This window comes from Talpa occidentalis, unplaced genomic scaffold (genome assembly GCF_014898055.3).
Source record: "Talpa occidentalis isolate TD23 unplaced genomic scaffold, MPIMG_talOcc4v2.1 talOcc4.11, whole genome shotgun sequence".
Lineage (NCBI taxonomy): Eukaryota > Metazoa > Chordata > Mammalia > Eulipotyphla > Talpidae > Talpa > Talpa occidentalis.
Window position 1 is genome coordinate 75,772,410 of NW_023601104.1, and position 26,134 is coordinate 75,798,543.

The 26,134-nt window shown below is 45.9% G+C and overlaps 1 protein-coding gene across 1 annotated transcript in view; it reads left to right on the top strand.

The window, feature by feature from the left end:
- The first annotated feature begins 21,321 nt into the window (after positions 1-21,321).
- The window catches only part of SUSD6 (sushi domain containing 6), a 96,174-nt gene continuing 91,361 nt past the window's right edge, over positions 21,322-26,134 (top strand). Inside the window, exon 1 of the mRNA XM_037503573.2 lies at positions 21,322-21,375. The gene's annotated coding sequence lies outside the window, so the exon portion shown is untranslated. The remainder of the gene's footprint in view (positions 21,376-26,134) is intronic.

Consider the following 26,134-nt stretch of genomic DNA (forward strand, 5'->3'; position numbering starts at 1 on the left):
TGCTGTTGGCTGCAAGCCCCCTACCTGCTCAGTGCCACAGGCCCCTTCCACATGCCAAGGGGGCTACTCTGAAGTTACAGCTCCTGTTCCCCACAGGCCTCTGGCCCAACTCTCTGCCAGCATACACACACTCACTCACTCACACTCTCTCATTCACACTCCTTTTATATTTGATGGACAACCTTAACTTCACACATTGTACACCACTGCCCCCATATTGTCTTAAAACAGTCATCCTGATGCTTGCATGTGGAGATCAGAATTCAGTCATTTCTGGAGGTGGTGGCCCCTTCTGTTGTGTGTTTCTCTTGGGAATCTGGAATCTGCCTTTAGGCTCCTTTTTACCTATCAAAATACATTACTGTCTCACACAAGAAGAACAAAGAGTGCTTTGGAAACTTTGTTTAAAAAATGCTTAGCTAGGAAGTCAGGAACACTGACAAGGATCAGATAGGGTTTTTGCCAGGAGGCCAGTTGGAGTAACAGGAAGATAAATAATAAAAGAGTTAAATCAGCTGGGCCTCCCTGGTGGTGCAAGGGGTTAAGATGCAACCTATTAAGCTAGCCGCAGCCACTGCAGCATGAGTTTGATCCCCAGCCAGGGAGCTACCCACATGGTGCAACAGACCTCTCCTGACTTGCCCACTGCTCCCCTCAGCAGTGTATTTCAGTCAGTCTGCCTGTTCTGTTCCCCACTCTCAGTCTGGTGAATCCTCTCACCCCCAGCACCTCCGGTCTGTACCCCGGCACTTGTATGCATAAAAATAAAATAATTTTTTTAAAAAGAGTTAAATCAGTTATAAGAGTTGCTAAACGCATAAACAAGTGATCACAATGTGACGAATGCATTATTAATGAGCTCATTATTAATTATTACTAATTAATAATTGCCACTTACAATCTGTGATGGGTAAGTGGTTCAACCTCTGAGTCTGATTTCCTTTCTTGCATGTGCTCGTTGTAGGGCCACTGTAAGAAAACACTGTAGACAATGTGACGTCAACTACAGAAACTTATTGTCTCACAGTTTTGGAGCCTGGAAGCCCAAGATTGTGGTGTCAGTTGCTTCGTTCCATGATCCTTCTCTTCGACTTGCAGGTGGCCACCTTGTCAACTGTGTCCTTATATGTCCCTCTGCACTTCCTGTGTCATCATTTCCTTATGTGGACACCTCTCATGTTGGATTAGGGCCACCATGAGGCCCCTGTTCTGACTGAATTTCCTCCCCAAAGGCCTGATGTCCAGTCACATTCTGCGGTACTAGGAGTTGGGATGACAACTAATGAGTTGTGTTTTTTTTTTGAAAGATTTTATTTTTTATTTATTTATGCATACAAGAGCTGGGGTGTATGTCAGAGGTGCAGGGGGTGAGAGGATTCACCAGAGACAGAGTGGGGAGCAGAACCGGCAGATCTACTGAAATACACGGCTGAGGGGAGCAGCGGGTAAGACAGGAGAGGTCTGCTGTGCCATGTGGGTAGCTCCCTTGCCTGGATCGAACTTGGCTACTGAGGCTGCAGATAGCTTCTTAGTGCTGAGACTTAACCCCTTGCTCCACCAGGGAGGCCCCCAACAACTAATGAGTTTTGAGGGGACACAATTCAGCTCATGATGTCCATGGACGGAAATAGCGACTCCTGGCTCTCTTCAGTCATCCAGATGCTAAGTGCCCGCTGTGTGCAAGCACTGGGATTAAAATGATGAAGCTCTGTCTATGATGGGGGAGACAGGTAATAATTTGATCACCCAGGTTCCTTGAAGGAGAGGGACTGATGGAGAATGTCCTAGTCAGACACAAAGAGGTGGCCCCTTTTGAGCTCAGGCAGCAGCAGTGAGAACAGGAGGACAGAAGAATGTCAAAGACATTCATGTGAGAGAGCGCCGAGTCCTGACTGTGAGACCGCCAGGGAGCATGATATTCATGGGAGAGTTACCAATATTGAGGAGGGTTAGGTATGAGGTGAAAGTTCTTAGGTTTCTAATTTGTACAACTGGATGGTATCACGGTGAAGGGAATTGCCATTTTCTGAGTTTGAGAAGGAAGAGGAACAAATCTTGGGCCAAGATGATGAGTTTCTCTTTGGACCTGTTTAGTGGCCAGACCCATTGGGTGTCTAACCCAAAGACAAAGAGCGTGAGCTTCAGTGTCCACAAACCTGGGTTCAAATCTCAGCATGTCCATGTCTTGGCTGGGTGATCCTGGGAGAGTTACTCAGCCTCTCTGAATTACCATTTGTTCATAAATAAAATGGGTATTGTAATATAGCCCTTACAAGGTTGTTGTTGAGAATTAAATGAAATGTCATATGTTCAGCATACAGCAGAGTATACCCATGTACCTGGTACACGGGAAGAGCTTACTAATAGCAAGTTTGCTAATATTATTGCTACATTTGGATGAAATCATGAGTAAATCCAAACTTTTGGGGGGCTTGATTATCTTTGTGCATATAGACCCTGTCTCTAACTTGGATTTCAATTTTCTGGTCCACTTGGCAATGGTACCCTCTATTTATTTTGACCTTTGTTCTTAGAGATCAGAGGATTCCCCTGATGCTCAGCTCTTTGATAGAACTGGGTAGAAGGGAGGATTATTTTGTTTACTGAAGGCAAATTTTGAGATGGGAGCTCAGTGCTCACTCCACGTGCTCACCTCTGTGTGATGCCCCTCCTCTGCTTATTTGCTTGTGGTTTTAGTTTCAGAAACACCAAACCAAATCTCCAAAACCCAGAGGAGTGCTGAATGCACCTGAGAGACCATTTCACAAGGGAGCTTGAAGAAAATATTTCCCAGTTTTGGTGGTAGGAATGCCTTGTCCCTCCAGTTCTCTAAGCAAAGCACAATGCTTCACACTCGGTGTCTACATTTGCCATTTGGGCAATGCCTCACTAGCTCCTTCTTATCTCAACAAACTCTGCTCCGATGTCACCTCTTCAATGAAGGCTTCCCAGATAGACCTTCAGTCTGGGTTGGGCACCTCTTCCTTGTGCTTTTACCATACCCTGAGCATTGCATTTGGATGGAAATCTGATACATATTTTTAAGCATTTGATAATAGAGAATTTCAAACATTAACAGAAATAGAATAAATGATCTAGTATTGTTATTCTTGCTAAACTGGAACATCTGACTTTCTTATTTGGTTCACCCACTAGATAGTGATGTCTATGACAAAAGACCTCTATTTCATATTTTGTCCTCAGCCCCTGCACCTGACGTAGTCAATAGAGATTTGAGGAATAAATGGAAGTACACTTGGTCCCATTTCTCTATTCATATTCATCCTTTCCTCCTTTTTGGGGAGGCTTTTCCCACCTATACCTCAGTCTTCAAGAGACAAGCAGGGAAGCGGCCAGGGGCACTGCCTGCAGCGTGCAGGACTGAGTGTGTCTCCTGAGACTTCTCCTCCATCAACGGCTGGTGTGGGCTCTGTCACCATACACACGTGTCCACATTTCAGCTCTGCCTTTCTTTTTATGAATGTGATAACTTAATTAACATCTCTGGGTCTCAGTTGCATTATCTATAAAAACAGAAATTATGTTTGCCCTGCAGAGCTGTTGTGAGAATCAAATGTGCAACCCAATTGCTTGGCACACAGTAGGTATACGATAAATGCTGGTTTCCTTTCCTGTGGGTTTGGTGTTGATTGCAAGGAAATGACTTCATTCTCCGGAGGAAGAATGGTTGCTATTCATTATGCACCTGGAACAATGACAACATGGTTCTTTGGAAAATCCCAGCTTCCTCTGCCCAGGCAGAGGAAATGGAACCTCAGCCACCCTACAGGCCCAAGGCTTCTGTTCTGACCCAGGAGGCCAGGCTAGTCTAGGCAAAGTGAGAAGGGGCAGGAGGGCCCTGCCCCTGTGCACCCACCCCTGACATCGCCGCCCCAGTTCTGCTTGTCTGTTCTTCTGTGCATTCATTCACTCACCCGGCTCAACGTCCTTGAGTGCCCACTATATTCAGGCTCAGGGCTATGTGCTGGGACTGGCTGGTGAACAGACAGATGAGGCCACTGTCCTCAGCATTTGTGGTATTTGTGGGTTGGGGGAGGGGGGACAGGCACACAAAAGATAAGGGCTATGAATGAAAAGTGTGGTCTATGAGAGGGAATAACAGGGGCATCTAATGTGCTTTGGAGGATGCGGTGGGGGCTTCCTTCATGAAGTGACACTGAAGCCAAGATAAGAAGGACAAACGGGAGTTAACCAAGTCAAGTTCATGGGAAGAAGAGAACCCTTCCATCCTTTCACCCTTGTCTTGCCCTATAACCTCATCAGCTTATGGGCGCCCTGCCCAGAGCCCCCTGTCACAAAACTCTACCTGGGCCTCACCTAGCCCAGCCCCTCTAGCCCTCTCACTGGCCACAGGAACTAGCATCTCCTTCCCACAAAGAAAGTCACCCTAAGATGACAGCAGAGAAATGTGTTCCCTTCCAGGAGTGCTTGCATAGAAAGCGACAGATTCCAACACTGAGAATCTCAGGGCACTCTGGCCAGTGTTTTGGGGAGTCACAAATGTCTACTGACTCTATCCTGAGCACAACCCCACAGGGAAATCTTTCCTTTCTCCCCGTGTCCCTGAACCCCTTTTCTTCTCCCCACCAGAGCAACCCAGCAATACCCAGAGCCTGTCCTTCCTGCTTTGGCACAGTCAGAAACCAGGGCCCTGGGCAGCCCAAGGGACTGGGGAGGGCACGCAGGTGTTCTGTTGCTGGGCAACAGGAAGCAGCTCAGCCCAGGGCAAAAAGGGAACTTGACGTCAGCCGAGGCTGAGGTCAGCCAACAGATGGCCTGTGAGCCACAAAAGGAAAAGGAAAGGGTCACCAAGAAGGGGGCAAGACTGCTCTCATTTCCTTTTCTTGACTAGGCTGGCAGATCAGGGCCATGCTGCTAATCAGATGCGAGACCCTATGTGAGTGGTGTACTGCAAGCTCTTCTTAACTAGCGTACCTTAGAGATGCACTACTTAGAAGTGTTTTTTATCAGGCCTTGCCTGGTGGCACAGCGGTTGAGCACTGGGCTGAGAAGCTGCCCGCAGCCTCTGCAGCGCCAGTTTGATCCCCGGCCACCAGCGAGGGTCCCACATGGTATACAGACCTCTCCTGCTGCCCACTGCTCCCCTCAGCAGTGTATTTCTTCGTTGGTCTGCTTGTTCTGTTCCTGGCTCTGGTGAATTCTCTCACCCTCCTGTGCTTCTCTGACTGTACCCAGTGCTTGTATAAATAAATAAATAAATCTTTAAAACAAACAAACAAACACGAAGAAGTGTTTCTTATCATTACATAAGGAGCTTCCTCATTCCTTTTCATTGCTGTATAGAATTTCTTGTTAAGATAGATAATAATTTAATTGGGGAAATGGGCATTTTAAAGATGCTTGCTGATGTCTTGAATCATTTAGCAGAAGTGAGCTTGGTTTACAGGAGATAACCCATATACCTCCTCGAGTTACTGAAACTAGGATTAAAATCCAGATGAGGTCAAAACCACACTATCTCTGCAAAAATGTACAAAGACTGATTGACAGGGTTTGCCCCTGGAAAGGGGAGCCAGTTGCTGGAGAATACCCTTCTCACACCTTCTAAAGAGGAACTAATTGGAAATGAGTTGTTCTGACATCAACCATAAAATTGTGTTCCTTACAGCAGGTTCTCACAATGGCACATGAGAACAGGCACAATCTGCCTAAACACATGCTTGTTCAAGCACATTTGTACATGGTGCTGGGTAAACTGCAGTTTGAGAGCTCCAGGAGAGCAAAGAGGTCAGCGAAAGGGCAAACGCTGTGCATGCATGTGGCCGACTTGGCCTCCCTCTGAGCTGCAGGTCTGAATCTGCTTGTAAATCAGCTCAGGTGTAGAATGGAGAAGGAGATCCATGGTGAATATCTCATTGCGGAAGCAGAGGCATTGGCAGCCCACAGAGGGCTGTGCTATGAGGACAGAACATACCTCGGTCCTCTACAGGACCACCTTCTTGGGCATGAGACCTGTGCGGTCACACGGGGCCCCACATTGGTGCAGACTACACTTAATTTAATGTGCTGCTCTTTTTGTCATTCTTCATTATAAAACAGGGGGCCCCATATTTTATTTTATTTTATTTATTTTATTTTTTTAAAGATATATTTATTTATTTATACAAGCACTGGGTACAGTCAGAAGCGCGGGAGGGTGAGAGAATTCACCAGAGCCAGAGCGGAGAGCAGAACAGGCAGACTGACGAAGAAATACACTGCTGAGGGGAGCAGTGGGCGGCAGGAGAGGTCTGCGCACCAGGTGGGACCCTCGCCCGTGGCCAGGGATCGAACTGGTTCTGCAGAGGCTGCGGGCAACTTCGCAACCCAGGGCTCAACCGCTGCCCCACTGGGGAGGCCCGGGGCCCCATATTTTAACTTTGCATTGCACACTGCAAATTATGCAGCTAATTCTCTCTCTATTGTTTATAGGAGAGTGGTGACAGGATTTTATTTCTTTGCTGTTTTCAGCCTGTGCTGGTAAGACCCTGGATCTGCTTGGAAGCCTTCAGGGCCTGCGGTCTTTTAGCAGAGTCTTGGGCTCGAGAGTGCTATGCCTAGACAAGAAGGAGGAAGAGGACTGGAGAAGGTGGGTAGGATCGCTGGAAAGGCTTTGTCGCCTGTCTGGCCTAACATCTCACCTACTTACTTCACCACCACACAAAGGTGAGAGTCCTCAGGGGAAAAAATGAGTCAGCAGCAGCAGCTCATACCAGTGCACACAGAGCCTGGACCATCTGCATTTTGACCTGACCCAAAGCCTGAAGGGGAAAGGGCTGGGTACCTGCTCTGGCCTGGAATCTGAGGTATGTACATTCTATGCATTTCTATCCAGACAGTATCGTGTCTCTGCTTTCTCATGGACAATACTGAAGCTCCGAAAGTTTTAATAATTGTCACAAAATCACAAGAATATAAAGTATAGCAAAGAAGGTAAAGGTCTCACTTTTAATCCCATTACCCAGAGGCAACCACTAATAACCTTTGGTGATGTCTAAGTTAGGAGCCACCTCTGCAAGGATGCACAGGAACATTGCAACAATTGACTGGGCAGTAGTCTTGGGAAACTGGGAACTGGTCTTGCTTCTCACTTTGCACATATTGAATTTTGTATATGAATATTAAAAGATTATTATTTTACATAAATTATAGTACAGAGTAGGGTCTTTGAACTATGTAAGAAATAAATTAGTACTTTAATCGTTTGGAGCATATAACATATGGTTTCCTTACTGTTTAAGCTTATCCATGGTACATTTAAAATGTATTTATAAAACTGGAACTGTGAAGCAGGCATGGGTCTGAGAAGGCCTCCTGTGTTTCTTCCATGTCAGAGACCCTTGGCTTCCCGCAGGCCCCATTTCCTATATACTTGCTTGGGAGTTAGAAACCTCATTCTACCTTGGCTGCACCTCTTAGAGCTGTTTGACCTTGAGTGAGTTATTTGACTTCTCTAAGGTATGAGAGCCCTGCTTTCTTGCTAAGTAAAATAAGGCTAAAAGACCACAATTCTTGATTCATAACCGAAATCCCAGAAGTTCTAAAGTTCTATGCCCCTACGCTTGGCATAAAAATGGTAAAGGGATGAAATCTGACCTGAACTGCCATGAGATCATTTATAGTTTTATTTGGCACCCTTGATTGAATTTTGTACATGAATTTTTCAATCATTTCAATCCAGAAAAGTTAATGTGTGGGCTACATAGTGCTTGTATATAGTATACATATCCAGCATTGTATATAATATGCTGAATAAATGACATATCACCTTTCTAAAATCTAAGGAATTCTCAGTCCCAAAACACATGTAGCCCAAAATTGACAGGAAAGATAATGTATAAAAATAGAAGGGCAGAAATTGCTAATTACTTTCCCAATATCCATCCTTATCATCTAACTTAACAAGTGATGACATAGATGCTCAAAAACAAGAAGCAACTTGACAGCAATTTTGCAGGAAAACCACATAATTAGTAATACAACGACTTCCAGTTCCCAAGAAGCAATTTAACTCAGACACCCAAGATCCCCCAAGAGTCTTGAATACAGGATACAGAATCCTGATTGGTCATGTTAGGAAAAGGAATGTGGGGTCTCCCTGGTGGCACAGGTGTTAAGACGCAGCACTATGAAGCTATCGGCAGCCACTGCAGCACAACTTCCATCCCCAGCCAGGGAGTTACCCACATGATGCAGCAGATCTCTCCTGTCTTGACACTGCTCCCCTCAGCAGTGTATTTCAGTAGCTCTGCCTGTTCTGTTCCCCACTTTGTCTCTGGTGAATCCTCTCACCCCCTGCACCTCTAGCCTGTACCCCAGTTCTTGTATGCATAAATAAATAAAGCTTTAAAACAAAAAAGAGTTATGGTCATTGTAGAGATTTTGTGATAAAGATATCTTCAGAAGTTTTCTTGCAGAAAATGACCATAGTGATGGATTTTTACCTAATCTTTCTGAAATTCACAGGTCCTAAAAGAGCCACTTTTATAAGGCCTGGGATGGAGTGGGGGTAGGGGCTACTGGGGATCTGGGGTCTTGGGATTCTGGAGTGGTTGGACATCTGGAGGCTAGCATTTGAGGGCTGAGCATGAGTTGGTCTATAGTCAGAACTGTGCGTCTGTATATGTGTGTGTGAAAACTGAAAGATCCAAGGATGCTTTATTCAGTGCTTCTAAAATGCCATAGATGGGTCCACTGAGAAAGGGCGGGAGGGTTCTTGAAGGCTGGGGCTGGGACTGTGTCTGCAGGACCTGCTGCTGCAGGACATTGAGGCCAGAGACTCTGAGGGGATCTTGGGTGTCTGAGTTAAATTGCTTCTTGAGAACTGGAAGTCATTGTATTACTAATTATGTGGTTTCCCTGCAAAATTGCTGTCAAGTTGCTTCTTGTTTTTGAGCATCTATGTCATCACTTGTCATAAAAGTCTTGTCCTCCTCCGAGGCACGTTACAGAGCAATACTTCAGCATTATCTATGAAGCTGGGGAATCCAGAGAGCAGTAGTGTAGAAAGAGTATCATTGTTAATATGATCAAAAGATACGTAAATGCACTGGGGGAAAAGGCTTATTCACTGATACCCCTTAACCCTAAAAGGGAAAAAGGTGCATTCTTAGCCTTCTCTCTTAACTGCAAATTCCACAATAAATTGTTAAAACACAACTATTTCTGCCTGAGGGTTAGTATCAAAGTTGAACTTTAAGTGTGTATATCACATCTATTAACTCCTTGGGGTTGTAGAGCTCCAGGTGCCTGGGGGAAGGCCTGGAGCCTGAGCAAGTGGGAGCAGGCCTTCCCTTCTTGTCATTCCCGACTCTCTTTTCTCCATCCACAGTTTTTCCCAGCTCCATGGAGATCAAAGCTGCTCCCTAGACCATACAAAGCCATTGCTGGAAAATCCACATAAATGCTGCAGCTCTTTGCTGACTGGGGCTGGGAGTGGTGCCAGTCCAGAGATTTGGGAAGGGAAACCTTCCAAATGCTGGATTAAGCCACAGGAGCAGATGTTGCCTGTGACTCGCCAGCATTCAGGGAGCTAGGCAGGCAGCAGGCATGGGCTGGGATTTGGATAGTTTAAGGAATTGTTAAACAAAGACGGTGGACACTGTACCAATAGAGAGGTCAAGGATAGGTCAATAACCAGGCATCCCCAGGGGTCCAAGAGCTTGAAATGGCAGTCAGTCATTTCAGAGAGAACAGCCACTATACAAATGTTCCTGCAAATACCTCTCTGACGCCTCACTCACATGGTACTCAATGGATAGTCCTCCCTCTTCTGGCTTTTCATTCAGCCTCTCTGCTTATAGATGGGACAACTGAGTGTCTAGACTTTGCAAGGGATTCAGACTTTGAGAAATGGTAGAAATAACACAGGCACTGCATCCATAAACCATGTCTGTGCATAAAAACCAGCTACTCAGATCTACTGCTGCTTTGAGAAGGTGATTGGAGAAACCAGGGATGCCAGTCAGAAGACATATTTCTCCACAGGAGTATAGTTCAAAGCACCAAGTTGCTGAATCAGGGCAACATGGAAAATAATGAAATACCAGGAGGCCTGAAAGACGTGATGAAGGATACACGTTGCTGACTGCATTGCTCTGCATAAGGGTAGATTTGGGACAAAGACCCATTATCTCACAGCCTCAGAAAAGAACATTGTATGTGGAGTCAGGAGCCCGGGGTTTGCAACCTGTTCTGACGCTTGCTGGCTGGGTGACTCTGAGCTAGTTACTTGACTTTTCTGAGCCCATGTCCTGTTGCTCAAGTGAGTTAACTTACTGCCTCATGGGGTTGTTGTGAATGTGGACATGCTCCTGTGCTGAGACTTGGGGCACACATGCCATTTTATTAGCAGCCACATCCCCAGAGTCATCACTGCAAATGTGTCTGGGGCCGGATGTTCCATCAGCCAAGAAAATTCTCTCTACTGTCATTGTGTATCTCAGCCCAACTAGGAGGAGGCTTGTTCTCAGGAGGCTACTTCAGAAACTGTAAGTACATTCCCTTGAGTCTCACCTAAGGTATCTGCATTTTGAGGCCTGTTCCCATTTGTCATGTTTTTCCCATTTATTCTTGGTCTTTGGGAGAAAGGTTTTCATTTTTCTAGCTCCCTTGAAATTAATTTTTCTCTGGAAGTATTTCTTACCACCAAGGAAAATTTGGACCTGCCTCTATACAGATTTCCAAAGAAGGGAAGGACAGAGAAGAGGAGGGGAAATTTGGAGCAGCAAATAGAGAAAGCACAGAGAGATCAAGGTGACCAGGAGCCTAATGCTGGGGGGGTCACTGCCTAATAACTGTGGGAGCCAGCAGTCCCCATTCAAATACTTTCTCCTGGACTTCTGTCCCCACCGGGATGGAGAACAGCCTGGCCCTTGTGAGCTGTGTAGGGGACACCTATGTTGATTCTAAAATCAATACAATGTTTGCCCCAAGAGTTTCTAGCTTCTCTTCCCATCTACCCTCTTGCTCTCACCAGCCCCGTCACAAGTGCAGCCTATTGTGCCCAGCATGAGGCAGGCTTACTGTGTGCCCCCCACCCCCACCCCATGAGGTTGTATAGGGCTCTGTGCTCAGAAAGACCAGGTCTTGGTTTAATGCTCTTTTTTTGTCTTCATCTTGGAGTTCTTAATAATTTTATCTTTGAAGTAGATAAGTATTTTGTAAGTGAAATCCAGTGGATTAAAGGAAGCTTCATAAGATAAGATACCTGCACACAGCAGGGCAGGCGTCAGGAACACAGAACAATCAACTTGATGGCCCCACATGCACAAGCATGCCTGGGATGAGCTGGGGCACCTTTGGGCCTCATGGTGGCCAGGCCAGATCTGGGCCCAGGTGGGTGGCAGGGATAGTGGCAGCAGCAACTACAGGAGAGAGGAGGGGTTCTAGAAGAAGGCAGCCCTAGGGCCCCTAATGGGAGGCCCTCTGTGTCCCTGGAGCCCTTCTTTGTAGTGTCTGTACAAATAATAAATCTTGAACCTCAGCTCCCAGACAGGAATTGCAAGCCTGCAGGCAGTCTATTATTTTGTTACTACGAAATAAAAGCATATATATAGACATTGCAATAGGGCATACCATGGAATTATTAGAATTCTTCAAGGAGTTTAGACCATCTTGAAAACTACTTTTCAAATGTTTTCTTCCATTTTGAAACTACTACACAGTTGCAAAGCTGATATTCACAGGCTTAGAAAGGAAAATTACATTTAAATTTTGTTGCATTCGAAGGAGAACACTATTTTCATAGGAAGCTTCAGATAAACCAATTATGAATAAGCAAGAAAATTTCAAACTTTTTCCCTTGTAATTGAAGATACAATGAAAGAATGCATAAATAAGTATTTTATTTATTTTTAAAGATTTATTTTATTTATGTATGCATGCAAGAACTGGGGTGTGGGTCAGAGGTGCAGGGGGTGAGAGGATTCACCAGAGACAGAGTGGTGAGCAGAACAGACAGATCTACAGAAATACACTGCTGAGGGGAGCAATGGGTGAGACAGGAGAGGTCTGCTGCACCAAGTGGATCAGCTCCCTGGCCAGGGATCAAACTCATGCTGCAGTGGCTGGAGATAGCTTGACAGCACTGAGACTTTAAGCCCTGCACCACCAGGGAGGCCCAAGCATTTTAAATTATATACACAAGATGAAGTAAATTTTAGTTTCTTGTATGACCTCCACAAATTTCAGGAAATGTCAGAGGAAAGCATTAAAAGGTCACTGTATAAACTTACCTTTAAAATCAAATTAAAAAAAAAATTCAGACGTGCATGAAACTCATTTGCATAAATAATTAAATCAGCTTAGAAAAATTCTTATATAGAATCACCAGCTCCAAATGCTAAAATTTATTTTTTGAAATAATTTATCACAAATTATTCCAACATCATCATAGTCCATAAACCATTCTTAATATCTCTAGTAACAGTTGCACTGGCAGAAAACTCCTCAAAAGGAAAAATTATTGAAAATAATTTATGATCTTTAGTTTGCCCAGACAACTAACATCACTCTTAATTATATTGATTGAAATAAAGTTGCTAAAACTATACATTTTGATAAGCTAATAAATGAATTTTCAGAATGGCAAGTCAGAAAAGTCTATTATCAATCAGTACAATAATAAACTATTATTTGTTGTATTATATAATAATAGGGTACAAAAATACTTTTTTACAATTTTTGAACTTATGTTGTTGCTCATGTACCACTGCTGTTTTGTAAGTAATAAGGTATTACTACAGGCAAAAACTTTATAATCTAGTACCTGTCTCAGCACTTTTTTCCTGCACTTTGAACAAAGGCTCCGCATTTTTATTATGCTAAGGGCCCCACAAATGATGGTCTGCCCTGCCTCAGTTCTTTGCAGCCTTTCTAGATTCCAGCCAAACTGGAAGAGTTTTAAGAGTTCCTCTAAGACCTTTCCCATGGCCTAGGAGTTAAATCTCAGTGCTATCACCTTCATCGCCTGAATTCCATCGCCAGCCAGGGAGCTAACCCACATGGCGCAGACCTCTGCTGTCTCACCTGCTGTGCCCCTTAGCAGTGTATGTCAGTAAATCCTCTTGTTCTGCTCCCCACTCTGCCTCTGGTGAATCCTCTCACTCCCCGTGCCCACCTTTGGCCTGTACCCAGTTCTTCTACACAAAAATTAAAAAAAAAAAAAAAAAAAAAAAAGAGTTCCTCTAGACTCCAGACCAGTGGTTTCCAAGTGGGAGTGACTTTGTCCTTCTCCCAGGGGACATGTGGCAATATCTGAAGGCATTTTTTTTTTTTTGTTACAACTCTAAGGGGCTGCTGCTGGCATCTAGTGGGTAGAGGGCAGGGATGGTGCCCAAGTTGCAGGGTCTTTAAAGGAAGGAAAGTAAATAAAAGTCAGGTGGAGGCAATGCAAATGCAGGGCTCCTGACCACACAAGCGAAATGCAGATCCAGTACACAAAGCTCTGGATTTTTCAAGAGAAGGGGGACATCTGGAGCTTTTTTATGTGAGATGTTCTGATGTTCAAATACTGGCAACTAAAAATAAAATAGACACAAACAAATAAGCCACAAGGTAGACCAAACTCCTCTGCAGGAATTAGGGGCTGAGAGAGACAATTTGCTGCCATTGGACTATGTAAACACTTACCATTTCATATTGTTATTATTTGTGAATTTCTTTGTCTCCCCACTCAGCCTGGTCAGGACTTGAGGGTGCAGCCTGGAACAAAACAATCTCTAGTATATGTTCCACGAGTGAATGAATGAATGTACAAATGACTGAACAATACTATTTGTAAACTCTGGTAATCTAGCTTAACATCATAGTTCTTAGGGGGCAGTGTCATCCCCCCCTAGGGATTGTTTGGATATCTATGGGTATCCATTGTGTTTAGTTGTTAAGGTGATTGAGGCATTAAGAGGGTGGAGTCAGGGTGATACAAGTACTATCAGGCATACATTTTGTGCTCACTGAGTGACAGGTTCTGTTCCAGATACTTTATTAAAATAAACTCATTTGATCTTTACAATGGCTTTACAAGATAGATACTTCCATCATCTTCATTTCACAGACAAGGAGGGGTTAGTTGACACAGCAAAGAACCATCCTATGTTCCATTTACTCTTTTTTTTTTTTTAAGATTTATTTATTTATTTATTTATTTATTTATTTATTTATTTATTTATACAAGCACTAGGTACAGTCAGAAGCACGGGAGGGTGAGCGAATTCACCAGAGCCAGAGGGGAGAGCAGAGCAGACAGACTGATGAAGTACACTGCTGAGGGGAGCAGCGGGCGGCAGGAGAGGTCTGAGCGCCATGTGGGATCCTCGCCCGGTGGCCGGGGACCAAACCGGTGCTGCAGAGGCTGCGGGCAGCTTCACAGCCCGGTGCTCAACCACTGTGCCACCAGGGAGGCCCTCCAATTACTCTTATATGCCCCTCTGAGGCTTATATAGAAAAAAAAAAACTATGTATAACAAACACAACTATCATGTCAATTGTGGTACTTCATTTTTCAGCACTTCACCAAGAGCTTCAGAAAATCATACAACAACCAGAAACATTGCTCAAAGCATTTGAGTCACTAAAACCACATACCTACATCCATCTGCATTTATAGTTGCCAAAGTCACGGTGAGTCCAAGTTGGGTTGGACTCAGGATGGATCGATTGTTATTTTTTTAAGTAAACTTTTTCTTGAATAACTATTTGCTTCAAAAAGTGAACATCTCATTTTGAACTTTTGCAAAATGAACACAGCCTTGAAACCAGCACTCAGATCAAGAATCAGAACTCTCACAGCACCAGGGGAGTTCCCTCATGCTCCCAGCCATATTCCCCTGCAAGGAACTATATCGTGTATTCTTAACCCTTTCATTAATTTTGCTTGTCTTTGAACTTTATGTAAATGTAATCATACCTTATATATTTAGTGTCTGGCATCTTTCAGTCATAATCATATTCATGATATTTATCCATGTTGTTGTGTGAGTGGAAGTTTGCTCATTCTTGTTGTATGGCACACTAAACATTTATCCATTCTGTTATAGGACAGGGAGAGGGGCAGCCCAAACCCCGCAAACCTGCCTATTCTAAATGGGTTCGGCCATCCGCCGCATCAACACAAAACACATGAGAGTAATGGGAAGGATCTTTAATAAAACTAGGAAACAATACAGGAAAGGCAAAGAGTCTAGTTTCTAAATGAAGCACCCAAAGTTACCCGTCCCCTCGTGGGTAAAAGTCCATCCATATGGGATCGGCCCAGAACAAGGCCCCAAAGCCTGCTACAAGTCTAAAGCATCTTCCAGTGGGGACCCACAGAAAAGGGTCACAAACAACTGGACAAGCCCAAAAGGAAAAGAGCAAAATCAACATCAAGATAAAAGCTGCCATTGTCACCTCCCCACAGGTCTCACCCACATCTGTGTCACCCAGTCCACGACCAAAAGACAAGCACAGTTTCTTTACGTGTCTCTAGGCTCCATGCGCCTCCTCGAGGTCTCCTTGCTCCATCCTGCTTCCTTCCTCAGTCTCTTCTGCCGCTTCTCCTCTTCCTGCTCAGCTCCACCCTCCCTTGGGTGGGGCAGGGAACCTCCCCCTTTCCTGGGGACCACCCTGTTACAATTCTACTGTAGGTGGAATTTGGATTGTTTCCAGTTTTTGGCTATTATGAATAAAGGTTCCATGAATATTATTGTATATTTCCTTTAGTAAACATAAAATAATATTTTTATTTAATTTTTGCAATTACATGTATAGGCAGATTAATTATCTGTGATTTTTCATTTCATTTCATGGGTGGTTGTAAAGGGGTGTTACAAAATACTTGCTATCCAAAGGAGGCATGGGTTCTCAAGGAATAGTAGTGACCCTCTGGTTTGAAGTAGGTGCTTCTGTCCATGGTCTGTTCGTCTGTTCTGCCCCTTTTATCCTGTGCTCCTTGCTAGGGAGTGCTTGACTTGTGGTCAGTGGAGGGAAAGAGGAGAAACTTGCTTTAGACTGAAAGCTGAGACATGCAGTCTAACTCCTACCACTAGAGGTCAGGCATTCACAAGGAAGTGGGTTTAGCAGCCACTTCCACGCAGGCTTCCCCTCAGCTTCCTACCCCCAACTTGGTAATTGGAGATTGAACTCTGGGGATAAAGGAAAGGAGGGATTTTTAAAAAGAAATGTTCCTAGTGCAGCTCAGAGGAGCAGATGCGACTGACACACTTTATGAGCATCAAATATGTTTCACCCACCTTCCCTGTTAAATGGAGAATCTCTGGGTCTGTCCCTGAACTGTACCCCACCAGTTTCTTGCCCCTGACCTCACTGGCTAGTAAACTTATCTAGCATTAGGTCACCCGTGCTGGGTTTACTGCTCCTACCCCCTGGCTTTTGTAGATCCATGAGCTGGCAAATGTATAATAACTTGTTTTTGGAGTGAGAATGATTTGTACTATTTGCTAATTTCTGTGGGGTAATACTTCCAACAAGCCTGACTTCAAGCTATCAATGAAACTTGTTTAAAGGTGGAATTGGGAAAAGAGCCCAAATTGTGTAATATTATATAGTATTATATGTATGTAATAGGTGTAAATAAACTTGAAAGCATAGATAAGAATACAGTGTAGTAAAATAATTAGGAAGTGATGCATTTGAGGTATTTCTTACTTTAAAACTTATAATTAATTTAATTTTATGTATATCTTTCAGTTTTTAACAAAGTCTGAGTTTAACAACCAATTCACAGAAGTCTTGGACATTTTATAGTTGTTTGGTTTTTTTTTAAAGATTTATTTATTTATTTATACAAGCACTGGGTATAGTCAGAAGGACGGGAGGGTGAGAGAATTCACCAGAGCCAGAGCAGGGAGCAGAACAGGCAGACTGACGAAGTACACTGCTGAGGGGAGCAGTGGGCACAGCAGGGGGCATCTGCTTGCCACGTGGGACACCTCCCCGGCAGCCAGGGATAGAGCCAGCGCTGCAGAGGCTTCCCGCAGCTTCTTCGCAGCCCAGCGCTTAACCACTGCGCCACCGGGGAGGCCCCTATAGTTGTTTCTTAAGAGAGAGTATAAGCAGTCTCCAGCACATCCCTGCAGGTAACCGGTCTGCTCCCTTTTTAAAAAATCATGGTTGCATACAGTGTTGTCAACCAATGTTGTCTCAGTAAAAAAGAAGTAAAAATCATATTTGCCTTTTGCAGTGCAAATTGCAGTTGTATTACTTACTGCTACTTAGTAATAATGATGGTCTTTGTCTCTGTACCTTTATTTCCTCATCTACAAAATGGACACATTAGTATTATGCCTATTTTACAGGTTACTGCAAGATAAAGGTCGATCATGTATGTAAAGCTATTATTAGCACAGTACCTGGCAGACAGTGCGACATATTTAGTAAATTGGCAGTGGCTTCCAGAGCTCCATAGCCCTTCCTCTGCCTCTCTGAAGGGCAGGGGGGTGGGTCCCTCCATCTCTCCATCTACCTGTGGCTCTGGGGTAGCAGAGCCAAAATCATACAACCCTGCCTTCCCACTAAATCACCTGAAAATGAACCTTCAGGGCAGCCTGGAGAAAGAAAGCCACCAAGGGAATGTGGTGTCAAATGACTGGGAGCTGAGTGGGCGGAGCTAGTGGGCTAGTTGTGTCCGGAAGGGCCTCAGGCTGTGGGCTGTCTTTAGTGCCTTCCTCCTTGGCTGCCAGCCTCCCAGAGCCACTGCTAGGCCTTTGGGCAAAAGTCAGGGAAGGGAAGTAGTAGGTACTCAGGCTGGCTGGCATCCTTTGGTGGGGATCTGAGTCGGTTCCCCCTAAATACACAGCATGTATGTTTTCCACCTCCTTCATTCTTCTATGCATGTGAACTGTGGCCAACATGTTTACAGTATACCTGGTCCATGTCAGGGATAAACATGTTGTCCAAGACTTGTTAGTGCTTTAGAAAGTAGGAACAGGTGGGTAGGCCATGACCCTCTCTCACACACACTCACTGGGCAGGAGGGTCACATCAGCTCAGGAGAATATTTTTCAGGGCTGGATTCAGGTTTGGAGTGTAACTACTATTGCTCTGGGCAGTCCTGCTCTGGCCTGCAAAAGCCCCCTCTGACTAGTCCCAACAGGGCCAGGTATTCCCATGACTATCCAAGTTAGGCTCTTCCTCCTTAGAAGGGGGAGCTAGGAAGAGTTGTTTCTCAATTCTGCCAGTCCATCCTCTTGGACTCTGACATTCTGGGGTGATTTGGTATCCTGAATTCTGAATTCATGAATTCTCCCCCTGTGGTTAAGGGTTTTACTTGTTTACTTTCATGGTATATACTTTGAAGGCTGCTCAAGGAATCTTGAGTGGAAACAAGTATCTCCATGCTAACACCTGTCTGATGTCAGACAAGCCAGTAATTTATTGGGTGCTTCAACTTCCTTAACTGGGGGGGGGGTGTCATAATGTTTGGAACAGGTTGCCTTTTGGAATAAACAAGAATGAATTCTGGTTTTGTAATATACATGTTACTTAATTTTTGATGTCACAAAAACTGAGTCTGTTTCTCTACATGTAAACATACAAAAATAGTATTAATAATGCTTATTGTCAAAATTACTGGTTACATGTATAAAGTTCCTACCCAGTACTTGGCACACAATAGATGCTCAATAAACAGCAGCTGTCATTCCTACTGTTCTATGAAATAACCATAGCCTTGTGATGCTGGTTACACAACTCTATAAACACACTAAAAACCACTGAATTATACACTTTAAATATACTATTATACATTTAAACTGAATTGTATGGTATGCAAGTTGTGTGGTTTCTCAATAAAGCTGTTAAATTAAAAATATATTTTAATTATAAAAAAATCAATGATTCCTCCCACTTGGTAATGTCTAAACCAACATTATTCTTAACCCTCATCTTGGAAATTATCTCATTGATGACATAAAAATATTTAACACAGGCCAGGAAATACCACCCCATTTGGCAGGTAAGCGACACCAGGGCCATAAACAGAATGTAACAGGGGCTTTTGCTCAGTTATGTACAGGAAGTCTGTGGAATCTCAGGCAGGAGGGTGAGAGAAGAGGCTCCTGAGCCAGTCTTTACAAAGGGAGAAAAGAGGCTCACCCCTGATCCTGGCAATATGAAGCAGAAGGAGATGAATGTTAACTGAGGCTTATCCAGAATGCCACACAGGGTAGAAAGAGAGGCTCTGGAATGTCATTGTAGGGCATTCCAGGCAGGAGGAAACACGATTCTAGGCAGAAAACACGGGCTCTGAGATGTGAAAGTAGGTGGCAGCTTAGTGGGCACAGGTGGTGTAAGAGGGCTCAAGAGTGGGGATGGAGAAGATTTCAGTCAAATTGTGGCGAGCACAGTTTGGCGATTTGAATTTGTTCTGTGGACGCTGGGCCCAGGAGTTTTGGGCAGTGAGTACTAGATCTGCATAGGGTCTCAGGAGTCATTTTACAAAGACATAGGTGGTGCATGAGGTCACCAAACCGGTCAGTGGTCCTGCTGACTGCAGTGTAAAGACACCCTTCAAAACCTCCCCACCTCTCCACCCCTCCTGGCCCTCCTGGCCAGCTTGAACCCATCTTCCACTATACCAAGCTGCCTTTGTAGATGATCTGACCACACTTTGCTTCTCTCCATTTGTCTTCTTTATTCTTCTCCATGTTTTCCTTGCTTCCTTCCCCTTTGTCACCTTCCTGGATCTTGGGTGGGCCTGATGTTTTGGTCCAAGGGAGTTGCTGAGCTCTATTGTAGACCCAGAGTGGTGTACCCCAGTGATTTGTGCAGTGCGGTCCAGTAGAGGGGGCAGTGAGCAGGAAGGGCGAGATGTCTATCTTTTCCAGTGAGTCTGGACCTAGGAAAGCACAGAAGAAAAAAGGCAGAACAAGGGCAGGTTTGTGGAAAACATAGCTACAGCTGCAGTTCTGTTGGGCTCAGAAGGGGTGGGTCCTTTTAGATATGGATATGTGTGCAGGGTGGAAGGGAGGCTCTTTGCCTAGTTTAAGCTACCTCAAGGACAAGACTTGCTAATTCACAGCACTTCCCCACAGAACCTTCTGGACCTAAGCTTGGTGAGCTGCCCTGAGGGGGTGTATCCTTGTCCAAAGGGCATTTGGAGGAGGGGCCTGTATGACCCATGCTGCGGCAAAGGCTAAAGTCTCTGGGTCCAAAGGCGGACTCGGGCGCTGACCTCAAGTAGGAGGAGCTCAACATTTACTGAACTTTGGACATCTCCGAGACAGGCACTGTACAGGCCCTAGGACGCAGAGATAAAAAGTCACAATACTCATGATCTAGGGGCCAGAGGTCTGCAGTGAGATTACCCATGGGGCGTAACCACACAGGCTGCAGGGGAGGACCTGCAGGTAAAAGGTGGGAGGCGAGGCTCAGCCTGGGACACCAAAGTCCTCGGTGTGGTGTGGCAGGCTTCCAGCCCCGGCGCTGAACCTGTTTTCTCAACCTTGAGATCTGCCATTTGCTTTTAGTGTGCTGAGGAATCCCTTCATAATGTCTGTTAAAGACTCCGGAGTCCAGCCCTGGTTTACTGGATTCAGAGGCTGAAGGTGGCACCCCAACCTGCATTTTGACACCCACCCTGCCAGGGCAATTTTGAGCTTGGGAGTCCACGCACCCTAGTTTGAAAAACAATACTTTATAGGGAGATAATGACCTGCCTCAGTTATGGGTCTGATGGGCTATTCAAGAGCTAATCAGGCAAGGCGCAGAGAGCGCCCGTCCATTTGAGAGCCAGCCAATTCTTTGCAGATATTAGTGCCTTAATAATCCAAACACGTCCTTCCCAAATGCAAATAATGACAGTGCAGGAACAGAAGGGCGCTCTGCAAACGCAGCGCGCTTCCAGTCGGCCGGGTCCACTCCCAGCAACCGTCGCGGCGGCCCCTTTAAGGGCTCCCTTCTCCCCGCGCCACCTCGCTTCCCGCGGGGCGCCCGGCCCGGCCGGCGGCGCGTGCGTGCTGGCAGCCGGCGGCCGGCGGGGCCTCCCAGGGGGCGGTCGCGGGGCGCGACGCCGGCGCTTGTTGCGTGCTCTCCTGGCCCCGCCCCTTTCCCGCCTCCGCCCCTCCCCCTCCGCGGGCCCCCCGCCCGCGCTGTGCAGCTGGGCCAGTGACGCGGGCGCCGCTGCCGCCTCCACCGCCGCCGTCTTCGCGTTCCATTCTCCTCAGCCGGCGACAGCCTCGGCCCCCGCCTCCCGCCGCCTCCCGCCGCCGCGTCGGCCAGCGCCAGCCAGACAAGGGCACTCGGGGCCTCGCCGCGACCGGAGAGGGCTGCGGGCGCGCGCCGGCGGCGGAGTGGGTCCCGGCGGCGCGGAAGCTGCGAGCGCCCCCCTCCCGGAGGTCGCGCGCGGTTCCCCCGGTGAGTGGTCGCGGCGGCCGGCGGCGGCGGCGCGTCATTGTGTCACGGGCGCGCCGGGCCGGCTGTCAGGGGCGCGGGGCGCGCGCGCCGCCCGGAAGGGACGCCGGGGAGCCGGGGCCGACCCGCCGCCGCCGGCCGCCCTCGCGCCCCCGGCGCCGGCCCCGCTGTCACCCGGGCGCCCGGCCGCGAGCCCCGCGCTGGAGAGGCCGGCCCGGCGCGGGGCCCGAGGGGGACCCGGCGGCGGCGGCGGGGTCGGGCCGGGCCCAGGCCGGGAGGGGGTCGGGTCGCCCGGGCTCGGGCGCGTCGGGCCGGCCTCGCGGGCGTGCCAGGTCGCGCTCCCTGCCGGGAGCCCGGGTGCAGACCGCACTTCTGCGGGTCCCTGGACGGGAGGTGGGCAGAGGCCCGCTTTCTTCACGGCTGTTACTGTTTCCCCTCAAGCTGGCGAGAGCGGCGGGGGCTGCGCCCGGGCAGGGTGACTTGGCGACGGTGGATTTCCTGAGGAAACGTGGGAGCCGGTGTTTGCGCGCCCCGGGGCGCCCTGAAGCCCCCCGCGCCTGGGCTGGACTTTAATCTCGAAAACTTTTATTATCCGGGCTGAGACTCGCGGAAACCACTTCCTGTGTATGTGTGTGTGTGTAGACTTTCTGTTTTACTCCAGATTTCTGTGCAGGTCTAGCCCTCCGCAGGGCTGTGGGGCTGCTGGAATGGAAAAAGTTACCTGTGACCAGAGTAGGAGGGGAAGGAGGTCTGGGAGACCCGGGAGACCCAGGAGGAAAAGGCGACGCAACCAAATCCTGGCAAAGAAGTCTAAGGCTGATGTTTCCACAGAGTGTTCTCTCGGTGACAGGAGGCGTGCTGGGCTTTGTTACTGTGGTTAAATGGGGCTGTGTGTGCTCTGGACGGAGGTGCAGCAAGATTCGCAGTTCTGTTAAATCTTAGGTATTTGCTCCCTTTCTCCATCTGCAGAGGTGGGAAGCGTCTCTCACCATTCTTCGTGGTGGTTAGTTCATGTGTTGCTCTTTTCATTCTGCTGGTTTAACAAATATGTATGAATGGTGCACAGACACCTTTTAGTTTTGGGAATTCCACACCCAAATTGTGGAGGCTAGTAGAGACATGTGTGGGGCATCAAATTCTGAATTCTCTGGGCTTTGCATTTTTAGCTAGATGCATATGCAACCAAATGTGAAAATTTTCACACTTAGGGGTGAGGTGTTTTCTTCCCTCTCAGTAAAGGAGGTTATTTAATTAAACAACAGAAACCATAGGGAAAAGCTCTTAAGCACCAGACTTTGTGCTGAGAACTTGATCTCACTTTAATAAACAACAAACTTTTGAGGTAAACATTGTTATTCCTGTTTTCCCAGATGAGACCAAAGCCACACAAGTCAAATAACTTGCCCAAGGTCATAGAGGTAGTGTTTGGTAGGGCCTGAAATATTAACTGCTAGATTATATTTACTTTAGGTAAAATTGGTACCTGAGTCTTTCTAGAACTTTATCAAAGGTACTTCTTCAGGCTGTTTTTTGGATCATGAAATCTTAGCTCTTTCTCCAGTGTACACACTTACGGTATGTTTGCACAACATTCTTTTGTGTGTTCTTTCTTTCAGCACTCACAAATATTTATGGGATAAAGATTGTATGCCAGGTCCTGTGCTAGGTACTGGGGATACTGCAGTAAATAAGACAGAATTCAGTCCCGCTGTCATGCAGTTCACAGTCACTTAAATCAATTAATTTTGCTTTATGTTGCTGATTTTCATTGGTGGCCATTTGCTGCTTCTTAAGGAGTGAGTTAAATAGACAACAGAGCCACTGTACCATAGCACCGGATAAATAAGACTTCATGTCCACAGCATGACTTTTTGGATACTGTAGCGGAAAATGGCATATGAAACAAATCCTTGCCTTCAGCTAGATGGGGACATGTCCCTGAGTTCTCAGAGTAAGGCTTGCCCAACCTCTGCCCTGTAGTGTTTAAACCGGGAGAGCAAACATACTGTCAAATGGCAGAGTTTGACTTAATTTGCTGAGGCCTGCCTTTTCAAAGTCCAGAATTTGAACTGAGAGAAGAGGAGGAAAGGTAGACTAACATGTTACAAATGGAGACTGGCATATGAGGAGATCTCAGTACTTGGTCTGTTTCCTGGCAGGTCTCCATCCTGTGGTGATTGAACTTGCGCTCTTATGTAATTGTGCATCTCCTGGCAGGGGATTTCCTCCTTTGCTGTTGCTCGGGCAGCAATTTCTAAATCTACCCTCCCCCTCCACACGTGTATATACCTTCCAAAGGTAATAATTCACCTGGGTTCTTCAAAGTAAGAATGTCTTTCAAGTTTGTTTCTACTAAGTATTGTTTCACTCCCATGCTTTTCCATCCCCCAGATGAAAACTTGCCTTTTGTTCTCGATCTTTCCTTGTGTTCTTTTCCATATCCTCAGCTCTTCCTCAACTGACAAACTGGGCAGCAACCAGATAACTACTGGTATCTGGGCTAGGAGAATTAGAGTATCTTTAAAATAAGCTAGTGAGTCACACAATGTTCCTTGTTTCTGTACCATAACAAGTGAACAGCAGAAAATATCTTTAGCAGAGCTGCTTTGCAAGGAGAGAGAAGGCCAGATTGTACAGGTGCTTGTCCCTTTTCCTCTAGTTTTCCATCTTCCAAGAACAATTCACTGAGAGGTGCTATAATACTCACAAGCCTGAAATGCCCACTTGGAGACCTGAATGTTAGTTCCACTGGGCCTCGGTGTGTAATTGCCACACAGGAAGAATTTTACTGAACTTCGGCATGGACATGTGATCTCTTAGTTGAAGCTGACACACAGCACTCATTTCCCCTCTTCTATCTGCCAGGGACAGTAGGGAAGTCTTGTTTAAGAGACATTCCCTCAAGCAATAGCATAAAGATGAGAATGAACAGGGAGAAGCTCAGTACCTTGTGTGTGTGTTTACTTTGAAAGCAAATACTGCACCCATTCAGGCTTAAGTGTTAAGGATTGAGACACTTGGGTTAAGGGATGCATTGGGGCAAATGCATATTTTCCCTGGGCCACCCATGTATCTCACTGTAGTAAGATTTCATGTAGTGGAATGTTGTTGTTGTTGTTGATGTTGTTTAAATCAGTATCCTTAAGTTATGTTGCCACATTCCAGGGAACTTGGAAACTAGAGCAGTGAGAAATAATATCTATAGTGTGGGAGGGTTATTTCATTATTGGTGTGAGTGAAGGATGCAGCTTGATGTTGGGGCTGGGGATTGTGATGGGTATTTGAAGCTTCTAACACTTGTTGAACTGACACCAACAGAGCAATTCCAGGACAAATTGGGATGACCATCCTTTAGTATCAATGTCTGTTTGCTTTTACCCTGAGCTTGGATTCAAGGCAATAGCCATTGTACCCTTGGAGGATCACAAATTTGTGTCTCTGTAAAAATCTTTATCTGAAAAAGTAGAGTTAAGCTTAGGTGTTAGCAGGGAGCCAGCTAGTGACCTGAGGATGTTTCCTTTTTCTTGTGCTCACATGTGTCTGTGAGGTGTCTTTTTTTTTTTTTTTTTTTTTTTAGTTCTTTGGCCTAGAAACCAGCAGGGTTCCTGTATTTGCTATCTCATCTTCTGGTTCATAACTCAAAGTGGAAGTCTCCACTCTGCTGGTAGACCTCACAGGGGCGCTGAGCTGCGTCACTTCAGCCGTGAAAGGCCACCTGTGCTACCACCAGAGCTGGGAGACAGTTGAGTCTCTGTGAAGATACGGTATAGCAACAGCAGAACATGCAGAAACTGTCATGAGAGCTGAAACGGGTTTCACAGACTCTGGCGTTGCCTATGATGTATTCTCCCTGCCTGTCTCATACATCTTGAAAAAGGAAAATAGCCTCTCTTGAAACATCTGAAGGCTGCATGCCAAGAATTCATGCTGTAGTCCAGAAACAGGATATCATTGAGGCATTTTTCTCAAACAGAAACAGATGTAGTTCCCCATTACTGTCACCAGTGTTGGTCGATCCTTAAAATTACCTGACAAAAGTGTGCCTTTAAGTGCTTTTTTTTTTTTTTTTTTGGCAGTGGCACCCCTTCCTCCCCCCCCCCCCCCCCCCCCCCCCCGCCATTGCTTGATTTGGGGAAAGTTATCCTGAGTTTCCTGATGACAGTAGTAAGTTTTTAGTGGGTTTGCAGATGGTTGAAGTGGTGACTGACAATTCTTTATTATTCGGAAGGGGATCTTACGTGGTGAAAAATTAAATGATTCAGGACTCTTTTCTGCTCTAGTTGTGGAGATTGGAACAGAACCTCAGGGGACAGATACGAGTAGGGTCTGTTTCCCAGCCTCCCTTTCTTTCCAGTCTTTCTTAAGGAAAGGGAACATCTAATCTTTCCAAATCCAATCAACTGCCAGCAGTGACTTGCCTTCACCTACAGAAGTTTTAAGATCAGAGCGTGGAATTGCCCTGGGTGTAACTTCTTGCTGCAATTTTGGCTTGACTACACTTTGGCTTCTGACAAAGCTAGTAAAGTAAAACTGGGCTTCTGAGAATGGGAAAGGACTATTTGTCCCTTTTTACCTTCTTGTTCTAAGTTGATATCAAAGAACTAAGTGGAAGTTTAAAAAGGGGAACTTGAAAAAAGGAATAAAGTGGTTTTGCTTATTTTGCATTTTTCAATTGTATTGTAGTTTAGGCAAACTGAGGGAAGATGGGGGGATTTAAAAAAATTTAGGTTTATTTTTATTTATTTATGCAAAGAAGAATTAG